The sequence below is a fragment of the Musca autumnalis genome, unplaced genomic scaffold (assembly GCF_047663935.1).
Source record: "Musca autumnalis isolate F117 unplaced genomic scaffold, ASM4766393v1 scaffold_57, whole genome shotgun sequence".
NCBI classification, from domain to species: domain Eukaryota; kingdom Metazoa; phylum Arthropoda; class Insecta; order Diptera; family Muscidae; genus Musca; species Musca autumnalis.
In genome coordinates this window covers 323,006-345,137 of record NW_027412166.1, presented here as the reverse complement: position 1 = coordinate 345,137, position 22,132 = coordinate 323,006, and the positions used below count along the sequence as shown (strand labels likewise).

Genomic DNA, 22,132 nt, shown 5'->3' with positions numbered 1-22,132 from the left:
CGGTTCGCCGGTTATTCGACCCGAAAGGCTAAATTTAAAAACCGGGTTAGACCCGGTTCTACTGAACCGATTACTGCAAAGTGGATATCGTTTGAAAGCTTACGGAAGTATCTAACACATAGTGTCGTTACTTTAACCGGTTCGCCTCATAATGTACTTACGCGGCTAAATTTTTAAGAATCATAATGGCCATTATTGTAGACTATTATTGAATCTACAACTTTTACTTTAACCGGTTTTTGCTAAGTCTTACCATTTTTGAGAAAAATTAAAAAAAAAACTGAATAATGCCTCCAAAAATGACTTTGGCCCCGAATAACTTGTTTTGCACACATGGGATCGATGGGGACTTTTAGGACGTTGCTTCTAATGGCGAACCCTAGCTCTCCACCAAAATTCAGCTTTGTGGGAATTTTTGCTATTTCCCCATTATACGCATGTCTATTTTGACCGGACTATAACTACTAGGTCTCCCTCTTTAATGTTCTCCCGAGTATCCACTTCGTTCTTCGATGAAGTTCGTGGAGGTATTCTAGTTTCCAGCGATTACAAAATATTGTGAAATGACTTTGAGTCGTTTCCAACGATTAACAAGACTGATATCAGTGTCCGAAATATCGGGCTCAGCTGGTGTAAGAATAGCTGTGCCGATTAAGAAATGGCCTGGGGTTAAAGGAGAGAAATCATTTGGGTCGTCGCTTGCAGGACTGAGGGGTCGCGAATGAAGGCAAGCTTCGATTCGAGTTAAAATAGTTGTCAATTCTTCGAAGGTAAAGTTCATTTTGGGAATACTTTTTTCAAATGGGTCTCGAAAGTCTTAACTCCGGCCTCCCACAAGCCGCCCATGTGCGGAGCTTCGGGTGGAATGAACTTCCAATTAAGATCTTGGTGAAAGTTGTTTTGAAGAACACTGTTCTGAAAGCTTTTTACGAAAGCTATTCTATCTCGTTTTAAAAGATCAACTGCCCCTACAAAGTTTGTACCGTTGTCGGAATAGATACTAGCCGGGCAGCCACGCCGGCTGACAAACCTTGAGAAGGCGGCCAAAAAAGCGTATGTCGACAAGTCGCTGGTTGGCTCTAAGTGTATGGCCTTTGTTGCAAAGCATATGAATAAACAGACGTATCCTTTGGTAAGAAAACAGGCCCTGCCAGAATAGCTTTTAATATTGAAGGGTCCCGCAAAATCAACACCTGTGTTTGTAAAGGGTCTAGAAAGGAATGTTCTTTCTGGCGGCAGAGATGCCATTAGTTGATCCTGGGTCTGTTTCTTATGGATGATACACACTTTGCAATTCCGTATGGTTTTCTTTACAAGTGACTTAAGGCCGAATATCGAGAATTCTGACCTTATCACTCTGAACATCAATAAGTTGCCAGCGTGTAAAGTGATTTTATGAATAAAATCAACCAGTAGTTGACTGAGGATCGCTCCATGTGGAAGAATTATGGGATGCCGCTCACTATACGTCAAGGCTGTCGATTGTACCAACCTACCATTGGCTCTCATGATTCCTTTAGGGTCTAAAAATGGATTCAAAGTTAAAAGTGAGCTGGTTGGAGAAATTCTTGCCTTTCTCTCCAAAGCCTCGTATTCGTCGAAGTAGAAGAACTTTTGGGTCTGTATGATACTGGACCGTTTTCCATCTTGAATTTCTGTGGCCGTGAGCTCTAATGTTGATATTCTAAGATGCTGCCTGCTGTTTCTTGTGTTTTTCCAGAGTCGTAAAGCATATGCGTATGTCCGATAAACTTTAGATAACGACGAGAAGTTTTTCAAGGGGTCATCTGTTTGCTCGAAAAGCGTTAGGGCTTTGACCGCTTTGGCTTCTAAGTCTGTTTCATTATGAATTTGATGCGATGGCCAACGGTCTTTGGGCATTGTGAGCCAATGAGGTCCATTCCACCAGAGTTTATGAGCTTTAAGTTCTGTGGGTGAGCATCCTCGGCTGGCTATATCAGCAGGGTTGTTTTCTGAGTCTACATGTCGACAGTTCTCTTGGGCAACATTTTCAGAGATCTCCGAAACTCGATTTCCCACGAAAGTGCTCCAGTGACAAGGAGGCTTTTTGAACCAGGCTAAAACAATGGTGGAATCTGTCCAAAATTGGGTCGTATAATCCGATATCTGGAGATTCCTCATTGTGCTGGCGGCTAGTTTTGAAAGTAAAACCCCACCGCATAATTCCAGTCGTGGTATTAAAATTTTTTTGATTGGTGCCACTCGGGTCTTTGCGGCTAACAAAGAGGTCTGAACACTGTTACCAGGGGTCTCTACTCGAATGTACAACGTTGCCCCGTACGCGCTTTCCGACGCATCGCAGAATCCATGTATTTCCACAGAACTATTCAATGTAAATGTTATCCATCTTGGAACTTTCAGTAACTCAATATCTTTGCTGTTTCTCACAAAGTGTTTCCAATTTATAAGAGTAACGGGCTTTAAAGTGTCATCCCAATCGATTTTATCCAACCATATCTGTTGCATCACGAGTTTGGCTACAATTATTATCGGTGCTAGCCATCCGCATGGGTCAAACAGCTTGGCTATAGTAGACAGTACTTCTCGCTTTGTATATACATCTCTATCTTCCATCGCTGGGGCGTAAATGAGAAAAATCGCCTGAAATGTTCCATCTAATACCCAATGTCTTTGTGGATGCATCTTCAGCGATGTCCAGCCAGTTAAGCGGCAATAAATTATCTTGAGAAATATCTTTTATGATGGTATGATGATTCGAAGCCCATTTCATAAGTTTAAAACCTGCCGAATCTGAGGCTGTAACCAATTCCTTTCGAGCTTGAATTGTTTCTTCAACTGTGTGTCCTCCAGCAAGAACATCATCCACATATAGATTCTGCAAAATAATATATGCTGCTTTTGGATATGTTTCTTTTACATCTTCTGCCAATTTTATAAGAGTCCTCAAAGCCAGGAACGGCGCACAATGTACTCCAAATGTCACGGTTAACAATTCATAATCCTCAATTGGGTCTTGTGGTGATTTTCTGAAGAGAATTCGTTGAAATTTAGTTTGTCTCGGGTCCAAAAGTATCTGCCTATACATCTTTACGTACTTAAAACATCTCCATTTTAAAATTTGTATCACCAAATCCTGTTGTAAAATGGGTCCAGGAAACAATGTGTCATTGACACTAGTTTTGTTCGAGGTCGGGCATGAGGCGTTAAACACAACACTTAATTTCGTTGTGAGCCTATCAGGTTTAATCACTGCGTGATGTGGTAAATAATAGTTGTGTGTGTCATTAACTTCCTCTGCCTTCATCTTTCTCATATGACCAAGTTCCAAATATTCGGCAATTGATTTATCGTATACCTCTTCTATTTCGGGTGTTCTCATTAGTTTTTTCTCCATTCGAAAGAATTGGGCTAAAGCAATGTTTCTAGAATTCCCCAATTCCTCGCATTTTTTGAATGGGAGAGTCACAACATATCTTCCTTCCTTGTTACGAACTGTTGTATCAAGGTAATTTCTTTCGCAAAATTGGTCTTATTCTGACCGTAAAACTTTTTTAGGGGTCTCTTCCACCTCCCAAAAACGTGTGAGTTCTTTTCAATCGATGTTGTGTTGAGCAAAGCAATTTGTTTTCGTTGAATATTGTTCCCAGGTATGGGTCCTCCAACAATCCATCCAAATTTAGTTTTTTTGGGTTAAAATCGATCCAAAGGTTTTCATCGGAGTTCCAAGCGAAAATATCAAGGGTCCCATGTCCATACCTATGAGTAAATCGATAGGCTGACTGATATAAAACTTCGGATCGGCTAATTCCAACGATGTAATATCTTGTAGTTGAGATTTGTCTAAGTTTTGTGGCGGTAAATTGGAAGGTAGGGTCTTTAAAACTGGAGCCCACACATCCAGTTTAAAATCTGGGTCAAACTTGGATCGCGTTGTAAATAAACCAGATTTTGTAGATGTCTCCGAAACAAACTGACTTAAGCCAGTGACATGAACTATGTTGCTTCTTGTTGGTCATTTCAAAAGATTTTTCAGTTTTTCAGAAATGAATGTTGATTGTGATCCAGAATCTATAAGAGCTCTGGCATCATACAGCTGTCCTTTTGTTTCTATTTGTACAATGGCAGTGAATAGTAATGTACCTCCAGATTGTTTCTCACCGATATGTTTATCTTGGAGGGTCAAAGTTGTAACAGTTGCTGGCTCTAAGTTTGTTGTGGACTGTATTTTTTGTGTATGAGTGGCGGCACTGTTTCTAGGTTGTGTCTCCACCCGAGCTAGGTATGCATTTGTTGACTGGGTTTCCGTTCCCTTATGTAGCAAAGTATGGTGTCTAAAGTTACAAGTTCGACATCCTAAGCGACTCTTGCAATCTTTCACTCCATGATTTGATGACAGACAGTTGTAACATAAGTGCAAAGTCTTTACTAGGTGAATCCGATCGTTGATACTCTTCTTTAAAAGCTCTGAACAATCTCTAATAAAATGACTCGACTTGCAAAGTTGACAAGTCTGAAAACTCGGTGTCTTGTTTTGTTGAGATTGGCTCGTTTGGGGTCTATCTCCAAATTTATTTGTGGGTTTTGTAATATTTGTTTGAAATGTGCTCAAAAATCTAGGTTTGTTGTAAGTGGATTGTTTCAGCTGAGCAATTTTCGAAGTCGAAGGCTTGATATTTCCCACTGATTCCTTGGTTTTGAATTTGTTGGTTAAAAATGTGTTAAATTGTTCCCATGTTAAGAGTAGTTTACAATTGCTGAGTGAGTTCTCGAATTCTTCCAAAAATTCCTCGGTAACTTTGAAGAGCAAATGTATATTAGAAGAGGGTCCCATCCTTTGACATCGACTTCCAACAATTCCAACGTTGGTATGCAACTATTTACAGTTCTTTGTAACTTCTGTAGTGAATGACTTGAGTCGGCCGAAACTCCTGGCAGATTAAAAAGGGTCTTTATCTCCCCATTTACTTGCATTCTCTTATTTTCGTATCTATCAGTAAGATTTTTCCATGCTAATTCGAAACCATCTTTGCTTCCCCCGTGGTTTTTTGTTTTAAATGGAATAATTTTTCGACATTGCTTAATTTTGATCCTGTGATGTAAATCGCCGTAAATAAGTCTCGAAATGTTGGCCATTCTTGATATCCTCCTTTAAATATATTTGTGTCGCATGGTGGTAAGCGGGATACGGAAGTAAATTCCTTTTCCTCTCCTTGTTGGGTCACTAATAATTCTCTTTTTGTTTGCTCCAACATCTGTTTATCACGAGCATTTTGCAACTGTATATTAATGGCGCTGAACGACTTTTTGTACGAGTCCATCGCCTCCATATAATTCTTCCTTAATTTATTTCTGTCAATATCTTTCCTCCTTCCTCTACTTTATGTTCTCTACATTCAACATACGCTCTCTTGATCAAACTCCAACGTGAATCTAACTCCATACGGGTTGTCTCCAACGTGTCCGCAGTGTCTTCTGGGTTGGTGATTGAAAAAATTGAAATATAATCCAACAGGTCGTATAATGTCTTGTCCATCTTCCTTTTGTGCGTATAACTTTCCACAAATTTTGTTTATTTTCCAAAATCCGAAAGAAGCCCAACGAGAAGGACTTTTGTTTAGGAATTAAACTTTTCTCTTTCTTTTGATGCTCAAAAGTAAGAAAGTGTTTCCTTTTAGGTAGTTGACAACGAATAATTGGGTCCAATTTTCAAAAAAATACCAAACTTTTTGAAAGTAACAAATTATCTTCCAAATTTTCAATCCTGTCCGACCTCGGCACAGGTTTTCGATCCAATATGTGGAGAAAAGCTTTATTTTTCGCTAAATATTTCTTCGAAAACGTATGCGAATACATTTGGGTAAGCGAGAAGGTCAACTGAGAAAAATTTATTTTGAAAAGCAATGAGAAAAAGTGAATGACGTGAAAAAAAAACGATTGAAAAGAACAAATAAAACTTTGAACTAGTAAGCAAAAGTGTCGCCAAATCAAGAGAAATTAGTGAAATTATCCGAAGCACCAGTCAGAAAAGTGTGTAATAATTTTTGGGATACTTTTTTATCCATCAAACGAGAGTTGAAAATTGTTTGCTGGGTTGTCAAACTTCCAAAAGGCGAATATCAACGATTTTTATGAATGAATAATCCAAATTTGCATAAAACCTCTTACAATATCCTTGACTAGGAGGACTTTATGAACTTTTGAAACAAATTTTTTCTTCAAAAAGTATTATGTTTTAAAGAGGAGTCTTAATTTTTGCTTAAGGCGACAACAAAAGGGGAAATCGACAAAAAGCAATACAAAACCGCATTAGGCGATAAAATTTTGGATCAAAAAATCAGATATGGTTTCCAGAAAAATTTCTCAAAACAAAGAAAAATACAAAAAATCCGACAATATTCCGAAAAATGAAAAAATATTGGGTCAAAACAACATAATTGATAAAATATTTCAAAAAGTCGTATAATTCCAAAACTATTTCACATGTAAACTTATTTAAAGAGCCGACGAACAGAGAATTTCACAAAAAGAGACCAACCGAAACCATAATCAAAATGTGTTCTGGGTTGCACGTACCAAACTGCAGAGAAAATATGTTTTCACCGCCAAGAGTGTATAAATAGAGTGTATCGATAGGCTGACTGATATAAAACTTCGGATCGGCTAATTCCAACGGTGTAATATCTTGTAGTTGAGATTTGTCTAAGTTTTGTGGCGGTAAATTGGAAGGTAGGGTCTTTAAAACTGGAGCCCACACATCCAGTTTAAAATCTGGGTCAAACTTGGATCGCGTTGTAAATAAACCAGATTTTGTAGATGTCTCCGAAACAAACTGACTTAAGCCAGTGACATGAACTAGGTTGCTTCTTGTTGGTCATTTCAAAAGATTTTTCAGTTTTTCAGAAATGAATGTTGATTGTGATCCAGAATCTATAAGAGCTCTGGCATCATACAGCTGTCCTTTTGTTTCTATTTGTACAATGGCAGTGAATAGTAATGTACCTCCAGATTGTTTCTCACCGATATGTTTATCTTGGAGGGTCAAAGTTGTAACAGTTGCTGGCTCTAAGTTTGTTGTGGACTGTATTTTTTGTGTATGAGTGGCGGCACTGTTTCTAGGTTGTGTCTCCACCCGAGCTAGGTATGCATTTGTTGACTGGGTTTCCGTTCCCTTATGTAGCAAAGTATGGTGTCTAAAGTTACAAGTTCGACATCCTAAGCGACTCTTGCAATCTTTCACTCCATGATTTGATGACAGACAGTTGTAAAATAAGTGCAAAGTCTTTACTAGGTGAATCCGATCGTTGATACTCTTCTTTAAAAGCTCTGAACAATCTCTAATAAAATGACTCGACTTGCAAAGTTAACAAGTCTGAAAACTCGGTGTCTTGTTTTGTTGAGATTGGCTCGTTTGGGGTCTATCTCCAAATTTATTTGTGGGTTTTGTAATATTTGTTTGAAATGTGCTCAAAAATCTAGGTTTGTTGTAAGTGGATTGTTTCAGCTGAGCAATTTTCGAAGTCGAAGGCTTGATATTTCCCACTGATTCCTTGGTTTTGAATTTGTTGGTTAAAAATGTGTTAAATTGTTCCCATGTTAAGAGTAGTTTACAATTGCTGAGTGAGTTCTCGAATTCTTCCAAAAAATTCCTCGGTAACTTTGAAGAGCAAATGTATATTAGAAGAGGGTCCCATCCTTTGACATCGACTTCCAACAATTCCAACGTTGGTATGCAACTATTTACAGTTCTTTGTAACTTCTGTAGTGAATGACTTGAGTCGGCCGAAACTCCTGGCAGATTAAAAAGGGTCTTTATCTCCCCATTTACTTGCATTCTCTTATTTTCGTATCTATCAGTAAGATTTTTCCATGCTAATTCGAAACCATCTTTGCTTCCCCCGTGGTTTTTTGTTTTAAATGGAATAATTTTTCGACATTGCTTAATTTTGATCCTGTGATGTAAATCGCCGTAAATAAGTCTCGAAATGTTGGCCATTCTTGATATCCTCCTTTAAATATATTTGTGTCGCATGGTGGTAAGCGGGATACGGAAGTAAATTCCTTTTCCTCTCCTTGTTGGGTCACTAATAATTTTCTTTTTGTTTGCTCCAACATCTGTTTATCACGAGCATTTTGCAACTGTATATTAATGGCGCTGAACGACTTTTTGTACGAGTCCATCGCCTCCATATAATTCTTCCTTAATTTATTTCTGTCAATATCTTTCCTCCTTCCTCTACCTTATGTTCTCTACATTCAACATACGCTCTCTTGATCAAACTCCAACGTGAATCTAACTCCATACGGGTTGTCTCCAACGTGTCCGCAGTGTCTTCTGGGTTGGTGATTGAAAAAATTGAAATATAATCCAACAGGTCGTATAATGTCTTGTCCATCTTCCTTTTGTGCGTATAACTTTCCACAAATTTTGTTTATTTTCCAAAATCCGAAAGAAGCCCAACGAGAAGGACTTTTGTTTAGGAATTAAACTTTTCTCTTTCTTTTGATGCTCAAAAGTAAGAAAGTGTTTCCTTTTAGGTAGTTGACAACGAATAATTGGGTCCAATTTTCAAAAAAATACCAAACTTTTTGAAAGTAACAAATTATCTTCCAAATTTTCAATCCTGTCCGACCTCGGCACAGGTTTTCGATCCAATATGTGGAGAAAAGCTTTATTTTTCGCTAAATATTTCTTCGAAAACGTATGCGAATACATTTGGGTAAGCGAGAAGGTCAACTGAGAAAAATTTATTTTGAAAAGCAATGAGAAAAAGTGAATGACGTGAAAAAAAAACGATTGAAAAGAACAAATAAAACTTTGAACTAGTAAGCAAAAGTGTCGCCAAATCAAGAGAAATTAGTGAAATTATCCGAAGCACCAGTCAGAAAAGTGTGTAATAATTTTTGGGATACTTTTTTATCCATCAAACGAGAGTTGAAAAATTGTTTGCTGGGTTGTCAAACTTCCAAAAGGCGAATATCAACGATTTTTACGAATGAATAATCCAAATTTGCATAAAACCTCTTACAATATCCTTGACTAGGAGGACTTTATGAACTTTTGATACAAATTTTTTCTTCAAAAAGTATTATGTTTTAAAGAGGAGTCTTAATTTTTGCTTAAGGCGACAACAAAAGGGGAAATCGACAAAAAGCAATACAAAACCGCATTAGGCGATAAAATTTTGGATCAAAAAATCAGATATGGTTTCCAGAAAAATTTCTCAAAACAAAGAAAAATACAAAAAATCCGACAATATTCCGAAAAATGAAAAAATATTGGGTCAAAACAACATAATTGATAAAATATTTCAAAAAGTCGTATAATTCCAAAACTATTTCACATGTAAACTTATTTAAAGAGCCGACGAACAGAGAATTTCACAAAAAGAGACCAACCGAAACCACAATCAAAATGTGTTCTGGGTTGCACGTACCAAACTGCAGAGAAAATATGTTTTCACCGCCAAGAGTGTATAAAATCTCTTATTGTCCTATAGGAGGAGGATTTTTCTCATAATTTTTTTTTTAAAAAATTTTTTTTTGTAGGTCTGTGCACCAGACGTTTAAGCTTTTTCCAAAAAATTTGCAAAAATGTTTTCAGATCTGTATCTTTCCAACAGACAACTTATTTTCAAAAAAAAAAAAAAAAAAAAAAACCAAAAAGATGTTCGTAAGTTATGTATGAGTGTTTCGTCCCTGTGTCTGTCCACCAGACGGCAATGTTTTTTCCAAAAATTTCCACAAAAAATAATTATCAGGTTATGTATGGTTGGGTAATCGATGTGTCTGTCCAGCAGACGTAAAATATTTTTGCCAAAAAAAAACCAAAAAATGTTTTCTAGGTTAGTATTTTAAGGTTATATATAATTAAATAACATGCCTGTTCGCCAGTCATCTACTACACAATGTATATAATCGCTTTTATGTATTCCAGGTTGCATGTACGACAAGAATTTTGAGAGAGAGAAAAAAAACTGTTTTTTTCTTTCCCCAATCAATATGTCGTTTATGTATGCTGGGTATGCAAACTTTCCAACAATTTTCCCAATCTTATGTGTGTTCGTATATATGTGAGTGTCAATATGGCGCTTATGTACATGTGTTTTCCACAAAAAATATGTTTGTTCCAACAAAGTAGATACAACCCGTTAAAAATGTCCGTCCAAAATAACGGTTTAAACAACTGTTTTTATTTAGTCATTTTCAACAATTTTTGAGTCTTGTGGCAATAGGCAGGGTTACAAGGGTCAAAATTGTTTTTGGGTCACAATGAGGATATGGGTCAAAGCAAATATTGAGGATTTTCCTGCTCCCGATATTCTCCTTTTGTCAAAATGAAAAAATCCAACAAGTACTCACTTTGTTCGCTGGGTTGTATTTACGTGTGTGTGTTTTCAGGTTGTTGGATGTTGTCAGTATCCTAGTTCCAGTTGCTTCTTGTTGTTGTTGCTTGTGGATTAGATTTGTGTTTTGTTGCTCGCGACCCGAACCGTTTTTTGTTGTATTTGTGAAAAAGTTTATTGTTCTTTTTGTTGAAACCTTTTAACATGTCCACTCTCACTATGTTCACTTTGTATGTTTATGTTGTTAAAAAAACGATCTTGTACTTATATGTACTCACGTTGTCTTTGTATTTCGTTTGTGTTCAACGTAATTAATCTATTTGTATTCATTAAAATATATTTAAATAGTTAAGAACCTTTTTCTTATACTTGCAATGTTCAATAAATTAAAAATCACCCTGTTAACATTTAAATACAACTATGAATTACATCCCAGTATTAAGTCCACTAAAGTGGCAACATTGTATGATATTTTATCCGTGCCTTTGTTCTCCTTTTTCTTACATGGCTGCCTGTGGGCAACACATGGAGCCTTCTCTTTCTTTTTGGTTTACCATCCGAACGAACAACAGCACGGATCACATCCATAAGTATATCATTGTTGAATAAAATATTCCTCTTTCGCTCCAGAAACGAACCTTAGTTCATCCCATTGGAACCTGAGTTCCACCACTGCTGAATTGTCCGTAACATTGTGGTTTCAAAGAGATAAGTTTAATTCCCTACAATGTTATAGAAGTTACAACTTTTAACATGGTCCTTCGAGCATTCAATGAAATCAACCTATGAAGATAAATAGTTCATTAGAAAAACAACAACAAAATAACATTATAAAAATTATACAAAAATTTGCAATTAAAAGTTATATCCAACAAGTTGGATTTCGTATCAACCAGCTAAACACCCTAGTGATCACAGCTTTCATGAGCAGCAATATGGTAACACGATCGTCACTATTGTGAATGGTCATTATTCTCAATATTGGCAAAAGTGTGTATACTAGCATAAAATTTGCAAACACATGTCTCAGAGCGAACTTAAAATTTTGTTTAAAGGAAAATATCAAAAAAACTCATATTTATAAAATAATAAATTATCTCGTTTGCCCGGAAGATTGATAACTCCGGCTATTGGGAGAAAATATCGTTCACAAACTTGTGGAAGAGGTACTTCGCCTGACACAATAATCATTTCCGAGCGACAGGCTATTAACAAATATATTATAATCCATACATTTCCAGGAATTCTGGAAGTGATTTTCTCTGCCGGCTGGTGCAGAAAGTGCATCACCTGCATTTTTCTACCGACAGGCCGTCCAATATCCCGGCTAAGAAATTGCCATAATTGCTGGAGAATAGCAAAGTACGCAACTGTTCTTGGTGTCGGCGCAGCTGTTGCAACACATAAAAACTTAATTGCAAGCACTTGGATAGAGTTGGTTTGGTACACGCAGGCCGTGGTCACTTTTTGTGCGATTCGACCAAACCACATTGGGAGTACTTTGACAGAAGTGAGTCTGTCCGTTTTAAACAACTTGGTGTGGTCAAAGACATACAAAAGGAAACCCATCAAAACAAAGAGAAATTTCACGCTTCAATCAACTTTTTGTCCAATTCCACTAGACCAAATTGTGGGCATTTCGTTTTAACCAGCTTTGTAATATAGTTCTCGGTGAGCATTCTGCGAGAAATCGCAATAGAACTAACTTCAAGTCCGTATAACTGTCTGGAAAATTTCGGCCAGCGTCTAAACATCCATTTGGTGTGGTCAAACAAAACATACAAAGAAAAAAAATCTTCCCGCTTCAAGCAACTTGACATCCTCTGTGTCAATTTTCTGTCCGATTTCAACAAACCAAATTGGGAGCAGTTTCACAGAACTGAGTCGGTCCGTTTCAATCAACTTGGCATCATAGTTCGGTGTACGCATTCTGCCCTTTTACGTGTTAAATATCAATTTAACAAACTTCAAGTCTACACACTTCTCTGGAGAGTGTCCGTCAGCGTCTAAACATCTGACCCAGCCATCTGTCTGTTTACATCACAGAAGCATTTAGTGTGAAACAAAAGCAATCTATGCAAGGCAGGAGCTCTGTTTCGTTTACCTCCTCCAATCAATGCTGTTATTTCACATTGTCAACAGTTACAGTTCCCAATATAAATGGATGTAAGATTTCTGTCGAACTTTTTAAACAAAAGAAACTATGAAATAACGCTTGTCGAGTAAAACACCTACTTTTCCAATCAATGCTGTTGGAATCATACCATCAACGCATTCAACCGAAGTTCACACAACGTCTCAACAACAGCTCAATTCTAAATTGCAAACCCTCCACCAACAGCTGTTAAGTTCAAAAGGAGCAACACATCGTGAGAGAGTGCTGATTTGCTGCCGTCGTACATTGATTGTTTTGCAACATATCTCAAACAGACTACTCGTAACAACGACAACATTCACCTCAATTGTTTCCGCAACATCACTTCATCAACATCCCCGCTCAGCAGTGTTGCTGCATAGTGTGTCTGCAACATATATTTCATGCACGAGTGTTTCCAGCCATATACAGTGTTAATAACAACCCAGCGCTTGAAGGAAACCGTAAGTTAAATTGCATATATCAAAGTGTCGACATGTGCTATTATTCCAACTGAAACAAGATAAATTACACCCATATTATTGAGACTGCAAAACTACCATCAGATACGTATTTGGTTTACAACATCCCTGAAGCATATCGCCAACATATTGTTTCCACTTCAACAAAAGTGAAAGCAACACCATAGTTGGAAACAGTCGAATAGCCATCATTTGAAATCGGCAATCATTCATAAAACATTCAAAAGGCTATTTTTGGAGGAATACGACACATTACCATTACGTCTACAAATTAAAGGCATATTGGAACTAAACCGTAAGTGAAATCAAATTAAAGTATTTCCAACATTCTTGAATATTAGTCACGTCAACGTCATTTCTATTATCAAACACAAACATCTTTTACACAAACCCAAGTTGAGGTAGATTCAGTGAAACATAGAAAACCAGCAACAGATTTAGAGCTACAATTCCGTTTTTTAAGACACCTCAATATAGTCGTGGTATTCTTAACTCTATCAGCTGTTCTTTTATGTTACAAAGTAAACATTCAAAAGTACTTCGATTGGCATACTGTTGTCTATACATATGCATACATAGATTTAACATCGCACACAACACCCGATCGTTAACAACCGCGGCAACTAACTTTCTCAACCAGAAAATTCTCTGCCACGATTTTAAGTACATTTATGAAACGTTTTCTCAGAATACAACATTAAAGAAATTATCTCTGTACGTACTTCTCTCCCATTGTTGAACAAAAATAATACTGATTTCATAACGAATACAAAAAGAGGAAAATATTATTTAATTCTCTTTTAACAATTCTCTTAAACGATTTCCAAGGAAGATAAGTTTGGTGTGCATCCACGCTCTCAACATTTATTACCATTCTCCTTTGTTCCGGTATTACATTGTGTTTGGGTAAATACTCAAGAGTTTAGGGTTTGGCTTAGTACAAAACTCTTAATGTTTTTCCCTTATTTGGTTATAAAATTGTTGGTTGGTGTAAACCAAAGCTGAGCAAAATTGAGAGAGACGCAAATTTAAGGGAGAATTAATATTTAATTTCTCTTGATGTTTCATTACTTATTTCAACATTTTTTAAAAATTAATGTCTGAAATCGTCCACAACGCAAATTATTAAAACATATAACATATGCATAAAAAATTGCACAAACTTTTAATTGTTTATGGTTCACAAAAAACCAAGAGTACGTTTTTGACAATTTGCCTGTGTGCTAGCACACCCCTCACCCCTGGTGTAAACTCTTAAAACGTTTTTCATTACACATTCAGCTACAGTTTCTTTGGATTGGTGCAAAACTCCTAATTTTATTTTTTTGTTCCTCATTTGGTTATAGAATTTTTGGTCGGTGTAAACTCTTAAAACGTTTTAAAATTGAATTCAGTTATAGTCTCTTTTGGTTGGAAGTTTTTTTTTCAATCTCATTTGGATATAGATTTTGATTGATGTAAACGCTGGACAGTGGTTTCAATGCTCAATTGATTCTAGATTCTCTGAATTGGTGCAACTCACATTTGGTTTTGGATTTTTTCCTGTGTTTGCTGTGGGATTAGGGTAAGCAAACACAACATATTTCGATGTTTATGTGGTTCTAGCACTATTTGGTGTACGCTCCTCTCTCCACTCGCATTCGGCTGATAAGTTCTCAAATTTCAATTCTCAAAACTTTTGAAGTCTCATTTGAGTTGTTTTTAACGCATCCCTCAAAGGAAAAAATCTTTCGATTCTTATTTGGTTCTGGCATACAGAAAAGGGAAAACTCATTGTCATTTAAGTTCGCAGCATATGTGCAGCATATACTGGGCAAGAACAAATATAAATGACTTTAACTTGTAACTGTAAAATATTAGAACATCTGAATTTCGCAAATTACATAATTTTCTCTGATTTACTCTCCTAATTCCAAACATTTCAATCAAAATGGACACCTTAAGAAATGAGTTTATTTTTGATTCAGATGATTTAATAATGTTTACATCAGCTATTGAAAAAATTCCCGCCAATGAACACACCGATTCTTCATTAGAAGTAGTTTTACAAGATCTTAATACAAGATGGAGTAATGTTCAAAAATCGTATCGCAACATTTTCACAAGTAAAAATGACGAAGTCGATACAAATTTTAAAGAGTCTGCTCAAGAAAAATATTCCAATTGCACTAAAAGTTTTCACTTCTGCAAAGCAAAGATTCTGGATTTGCAAAAAACTTTAGTGGTTCCCCTAGAAAACTCCTCCACATCAATCACCCCCGATCACGATTTTGTCCCCATTAAAGTACCGCCCTGCGATACTGAAATATTTCAAGGCGGATATGAGGAATGGCCCTCATTCCGAGATATGTTCACAGCGGTGTACATCAAACATTCCCAGCTCACATCAGTTCAAAAGTTATACTACTTAAGGTTAAAAGTTAAAGGTCAAGCCGCAGGAATTGTGCGAAAATATAAATTATGTGGAGAGAATTTTTCGTTGGCGTGGGACGCGCTAAAATCCCGCTACGAAAATAAACGAATCCTGGTAGATAACCAGCTTAAGATTCTATTTAACCTAAAAGTAATTAATTCCGAAAGCAGCGATTCCTTGCAAAAAATTCAAAACACAATAAACGATTGTATAGCGGCTCTTCAAGGGCAAAATATTTCCACTGCAGACTGGGATCCCATCCTAGTGTATTTGTGTTCAACAAAACTTCCCCATGAAACTCTTTCCCTTTGGGAACAATCTCTTAAATCTCATAAGGAACTTCCCAAGTGGCAAGAAATGAATGAATTTTTAACGAATAGATACGAAGTAGTTGAAAGGCTTGATAGCATCCAAGGTACAAGAATTGGGTCTAAAAAGGTAGATATAAACACTTTTCAAATTGAAAGCACCATACAAATTGAATGTAAACATTGTGGAAACAATCATGCTCTCAAAAACTGCTCAGAATTTCGCCAACTAAACCCAATAAAACGTAAACAATATGTTTCTCAAAATAAAATTTGCCTCAACTGTCTCTCTTACAAACATTTGCGGAAAGATTGCAAAAGCAAATTCGTCTGTATGGAATGCAAAAGAAATCATCATACACTTTTGCATTTTCCTAGTTCAAAATCCAAAGGAAATTCCCAAGATTGTAGCCCTAGTACTAATGCAAACTTTGTTGGCACATCATCACAAAATTTCACAGATGATATTTCTACAAGTTCCTCCCAGGATAGAGATCCATTAGTTCTTTAAGCATCCACACATATGGTTACAAATGATAATAATTCATTAATTGAAAATACTCTGTTACCTACAGCAATTGTTACGATTCGTCACAACGGCGACACATTTACAGCTCGAGCCTTTTTAGACCAAGGATCTGAAAGGTCATTTATTTCCAAAAGATTACAACAACAACTTCTACTCCCCACAGAAAATAAAAACTATCAAATACGGGGCTTAGGAGGTCAAATCGTAGCCAATTCCAATACGTTGTGCACTCTTTCACTCTTTGCCGAGCTCCACAATATTATAGTCGACATGAAAGCTATAGTTGTAAACAAAATTACTCGACTTTTGCCGAGTTTTTTTATACACAGGTCTGATCTGTCCCTCGAAGAATTAGAAAATATGGATTTAGCGGATCCCCATTTTCATTCCCCTGGTCATGTTGACTTACTTCTAGGAAGTAATGTTATCCCAAGTCTACTATTGGACGGTGTAAGAAAAATCGGCTCATCTCAGGTGGTCCAAGCTACCATTTTTGGATGGGTGATAAGTGGTCCAATACACCCGCAAACTGTTTCCTCATTTTCAATTGAAACTTCGGAAGATTCTGATCTTTCTATCAGCCAAGAACTTAGGAAATTCTGGGAACAAGAAGAAATTCCCGAAAAACGGCTTCTCTCTGCTAGTGATGAATATTGCGAATCCCTGTTTAAAAGAACTACAGTGCGAACTGCCGATGGTCGCTATATGGTTCGTCTCCCCTTCAAAACCAATTATAAAGTCGAAACCCCAATATCACCCTCAAGATCCCAAGCTTTAATACAATATATGAGAATGGAACAATCACTCAAAAATAAACCAGAAATGGCACAAGCATACAATGATGTACTTCAAGAATATACTTCCCTAAACCATATGGCACCTACAACTTCTATAGAATCCTCAACAAATGGTTCATGCAATTCGTTTTACTTGCCACACCATGCAGTTTTAAGACCACAAAGTCTTAGCACAAAACTGCGTGTTGTATTTAACGCATGAAAACGAACTTATTCGGGATATTCTCTAAATGATACCCTAAATGTCGGCCCTACTCTTCAGTCAGCGTGGAAAAATACCCCCAAGGATCTCAAATTATTAAAAAGGACATGTATGTCGACGACGTTCTCACTGGAGCTCATAGCCCAGAAGCCGCTATAGATTCCCTGTCGCAATTAATCTCTATGCTAAAATCCGCAGGGTTCCCTCTAAAGAAAATTACCTCCAACGACCCTGAAATTCTAAATTCGGTTAATAAAGAAAATATTTTGAGTTCTAAATTTTTGAAATTTTACGAAACTAGTGGCACTAAAACACTAGGCGTTCAGTGGAACGCAATGAAGGACATGTTCTCTTATAATGTCGAAGCACCCTCCGTTGTTAACTCGATTACAAAACGACAGATCCTATCAATTGTCTCAAAAGTTTTCCATCCCGCTGGTTGGATATCCCCAATCATCGTAGTAGCCAAAATTCTACTTCAGCAGTTATGGATAGAAGGAACCAAATGGGATGAAAACGTTAAGCCACACACTCTGCAAAAGTGGAATCAATTTGCAGAATCCCTCGCTCTTATTTCTGAATTTCAAGTCCCACGATGGGTTAATTTCTCGCCAACATGTATTTCTCAAATACATGGATTTTGTGATGCCTCTGAGAAGGCTTATTGTGCAACTATTTATCTCAGAACCAGCCAAGGTAGCGCTATCCATACCCAACTACTTGTATCCAAAACCAAAATAGCCCCAATAGATCCAGTAAGTCTTCCACGTCTAGAGCTATGTGGAGCAGTTCTCCTCTCACAATTAGTTAAACACATCACGGCAGGATTACCATTGCATAATTATGAAGTATTTCTCTGGTGCGATTCTTCAATTACACTCAGCTGGTTAGAGAAGCCTCCCTATACTTGGAAAACGTATGTAGCCAACAGAGTTGCAAAAATCATACGCAACGTCGGTAACAACCCGTGGCGACACGTCAGATCAAACGATAACCCAGCAGATCTGGGGTCTCGAGGTTGCTCTCCAGAAGAACTTTTCCACAATTCTCTGTGGTGGCATGGCCCAACCTGGTTACGTAGTCCTCCCGAAGAATGGCCTAGCAGCACTAGAAGGAACGAAAACCCTCCTGAAGCACGTAAAATAGAAGTATTTCACATATTACAAGATGACGAGGATTTTCTCAAACGGTTTTCTCGGTGGGATAGAGCTATTCGGGTTGCTGCTTACGTATTTAGGTTTTACAAAGCTGCTCGGAACATTGCGAAATACTCAGACCCCACGATATCATACGAAGAATTTAAGGAAATGAAGCAGCTTATCGTTCGATTATCTCAAAAACAATATTACAGCCAAGAATACTCAAGTCTCCTTAATTCTAAAAAGGTGCCAAAGAAAAGTCCCCTCTTCCCCCTCAATCCATTTATTGACGACGTAGGTATTATTCGTGTAAACGGAAGAATAACAAATTCCAATCTGTCATACAATGAATGTCACCCAATCATCATACACAAAGATTCTGAATATAACAAATTGTATTTGAGCTTCATCCACAACCTGTTGCTTCACGCTGAAAATAGTCTGATGCTAAGAACAATTCGTGAAGAATATTATATATCTCGACTTAGATCATCGATCAAAAAATGCATAAGAAATTGTAAAACATGTACTATTTATAGACATAAAATGCAATCTCAAATAATGGCGGCTCTTCCCTCAGAGCGTAGTACTTTCTCTCTTCCATTTTCGTTTACTGGTTTAGATTTTGCTCCACAAAAACCTCAAGTATACGGCAAGCAGTATACCAAAAAAGTTATGTTTGCGTATTCGTCTGCTTTAGTACCAAAGCAATTCACTTAGAACTTTGCTCAAACCTCTCATCTGATTCGTTTTTGGCTGCATTCACAAGATTCGTAGGGCGCCGAGGGTTACCTCTAAAGGTAATGTCTGACAACGGCACAAATTTCGTTGGAGCCGAAAGGAAACTGCGATACGAATTCTTACAATTTTTGAACAACTCTGCCGAAGATATTATTAAGAAGTACACCCCCCAAGGTCTGCAATGGTCGTTCATCCCACCAAACGCACCACACAAGGGTGGGTTGTGGGAAGCAGGAGTAAAGTCTTTTAAATCGCATTTCAAAAAAGTTGCACAAAATCATCATTACACGTTTGAGGAATTCAATACTTTACTCGTACGGATAGAAGCAGTTCTTAATTCCAGACCACTATCTCCAATGACCGATGATTCTCACGAGTTGCTAGCCCTTACTCCCGGGCATTTCCTACGCGGTGCTTCACTTGTAGCACTGCCCGAAACCACTTCTGATAACCTAACTCTAACTGGAAGATGGGAAAAACTCAAAGCTCAACAACATCAATTCGCTCGTCGATGGAAAGACGAATATATAAAAGAATTACAACGCAGGTATAAATGGCAATCTCCCATAGAAAATATAAAGCTAAATCAGCTTGTGGTTGTAAAAGATGACCAGGTCCCTCCTTGCGAATGGAAACTAGGTCGAATAAAAAACGTACATCACGGGTCAGATGGGCTGGTACGAGTAGCGGAGATTAGAACTGCAAACGGCGTTATAACTAGGGATATTACAAGACTATGTCCTCTTTTCTCTGGAAATAATGATTCCTAATCCTTTGCTCGCTTTCATGGTACACATACCCTCGAATCTCTTTCTCTTCCTTCACTTCCCTTCTTCCATGACATTAATTAAACCAATTTACTAACTAACCTTTACGTTTACTTAACAGGGCACCACGAAATCCTATGGTTCACAAATGTCTCATATGCGATCGGTACCATTCTCTGAGGTTTTGTAAGAAGTTCATAGAGATGGATATAGGTAGTCGTAGGAGGCATGGTTTAATAAGAAAGGTTAGCCAAAGCTTTATGCCAATTTAATTTTTTTCATTCGAGTATGCCTAAAACTTCAAAACAATATAAACAAACTGTGTATGTGTGTGTGGTGTTTGAATAATATGCCAACAAATTTTAAAAACAATCGAATTCAATGATTTTTAAAATTGTTTTTAGACCATTTGTATGGAAGAAATTGGTGAGATTTGCATGGAAACAATCAGTTTATCATATTCACAACTCGATTATGTGGAGAAAACTCAACGATTCATTCATTTTTCGCGTTTTTTATAAAATGCTCAAAATATGCATTGTAAACAAACCCACTTGTTGCTTTTATTTTGAAGTTTTAGGAATTCAAGAAAAACAAGGGTTCTATAGATTTTTTTCATTTAAATCTACCTCTTTACTTATACCATGGTAGGAGGGAAGTGCGTCGCCATGGTTATTGTTTCAATTGCCTTGCTCGTTCTCACAAAACCTATGAATGCACTTCAGAAGATGGTTGCGCTCGATGTGGTTCGGAGCACCACACTCTGCTTCACCTTCCACCCCAGGAATCTTTTACATACGAACAAATTGTACAAGGTCAAAGAAGTCTTTCGAATTTAGAAACACGTCAGCGAGAAGGCTACCATACCGATGAAACTAGATCCAATACATCTCAACGACGACCACCATCACAAAGAATGCCAGGAAGAATACGCCGACGAGAGAGAAGAGAAAGTCAGCATTCTAGCGACATCGTAGAGCGTACCAATAATATGATTAAACAACGTAGGCTTCTACAACAAGCGATCATTGCCCTAAAACGTTTGAACGGCATATTCAATAATTGACATCCGTCAAGAGGCGGGAGGATGTTCAACGTAATTAATCTATTTGTATTCATTAAAATATATTTAAATAGTTAAGAACCTTTTTCTTATACTTGCAATGTTCAATGAATTAAAAATCACCCTGTTAACATTTAAATACAACTATGAATTACATCCCAGTATTAAGTCCACTAAAGTGGCAACATTGTATGATATTTTATCCGTGCCTTTGTTCTCCTTTTTCTTACATGGCTGCCTGTGGGCAACACATGGAGCCTTCTCTTTCTTTTTGGTTTACCATCCGAACGAACAACAGCACGGATCACATCCATAAGTATATCATTGTTGAATAAAATATTCCTCTTTCGCTCCAGAAACGAACCTTGGTTCATCCCATTGGAACCTGAGTTCCACCACTGCTGAATTGTCCGTAACATTGTGGTTTCAAAGAGATAAGTTTAATTCCCTACAATGTTATAGAAGTTACAACTTTTAACAGTTTGTTTTGTTTTTGTGAATGATTTTTGTTTTTTTTTTTAATTTATAAAAAACTTTTTTGTTCACTTTGTATTTTTGTATTGAACCCACTGTTTCCACTTTGTCTTGTTCACACTGTATTTGTTTTATAAAACACTCTTATATGTTTGTCACTTTGTATTTTTCGGTTTCGTATTGTTTTGAACTATTTGTACTGTTAAATTGATCTTGTTTTGTCCAACTCACAATGTTTTGTACTTTTTGTTTCGTTTTTAATTATTTAAAAAACCTCACTTTTTTCTAATCCGGTTCCGGAGGACCAAATGTTTGGGGGGTTATACTTTTAGTTCAATTTAAAACACTTTGATTTAATTCTGTGATGATAATTCTTTGGTTTTCGTTTAATTTTGTGTTTCTTTTCAACATAGGCTTTTAGGTTTTAATTCTAGTTTCGTACTTTTTTATATTGTAGATTTATTTTCTTTTGATGTAGGTTTTAGTTTCTAGGTTAAGTTTTAGGGACAATTGTAGGTAGCACAAGTTTTAGGTTATTTCAATTTTATAGCTTTTAATTATTTCAATTTCGTATGGACAGGTTTTAACAGTATTTTACACCAGGGTATTAAACCCTGAATGTGTTTACATTGTCGTAAACAGATGTAGTTTTGGAAATTCGTTCTTATGTGTACAAAAGTTCTAAATTGTACTACATGTGGTAACATTTGAAATTATATGAACTGATAGAGCTAAAAGCTTGACATTTGGAATGAAAA

At 36.9% G+C, this 22,132-nt stretch overlaps 1 long non-coding RNA gene across 1 annotated transcript; it reads left to right on the top strand.

Annotated features, from left to right (window-relative positions):
* The first annotated feature begins 11,274 nt into the window (after positions 1-11,274).
* Positions 11,275-21,240, top strand: LOC141388104 (uncharacterized). Its single transcript, XR_012408714.1, has 4 exons — positions 11,275-11,491; positions 11,567-13,236; positions 19,959-20,063; positions 20,492-21,240. It is a non-coding gene; the product is annotated as an uncharacterized lncRNA (long non-coding RNA).
* Positions 21,241-22,132: the final 892 nt, after the last annotated feature.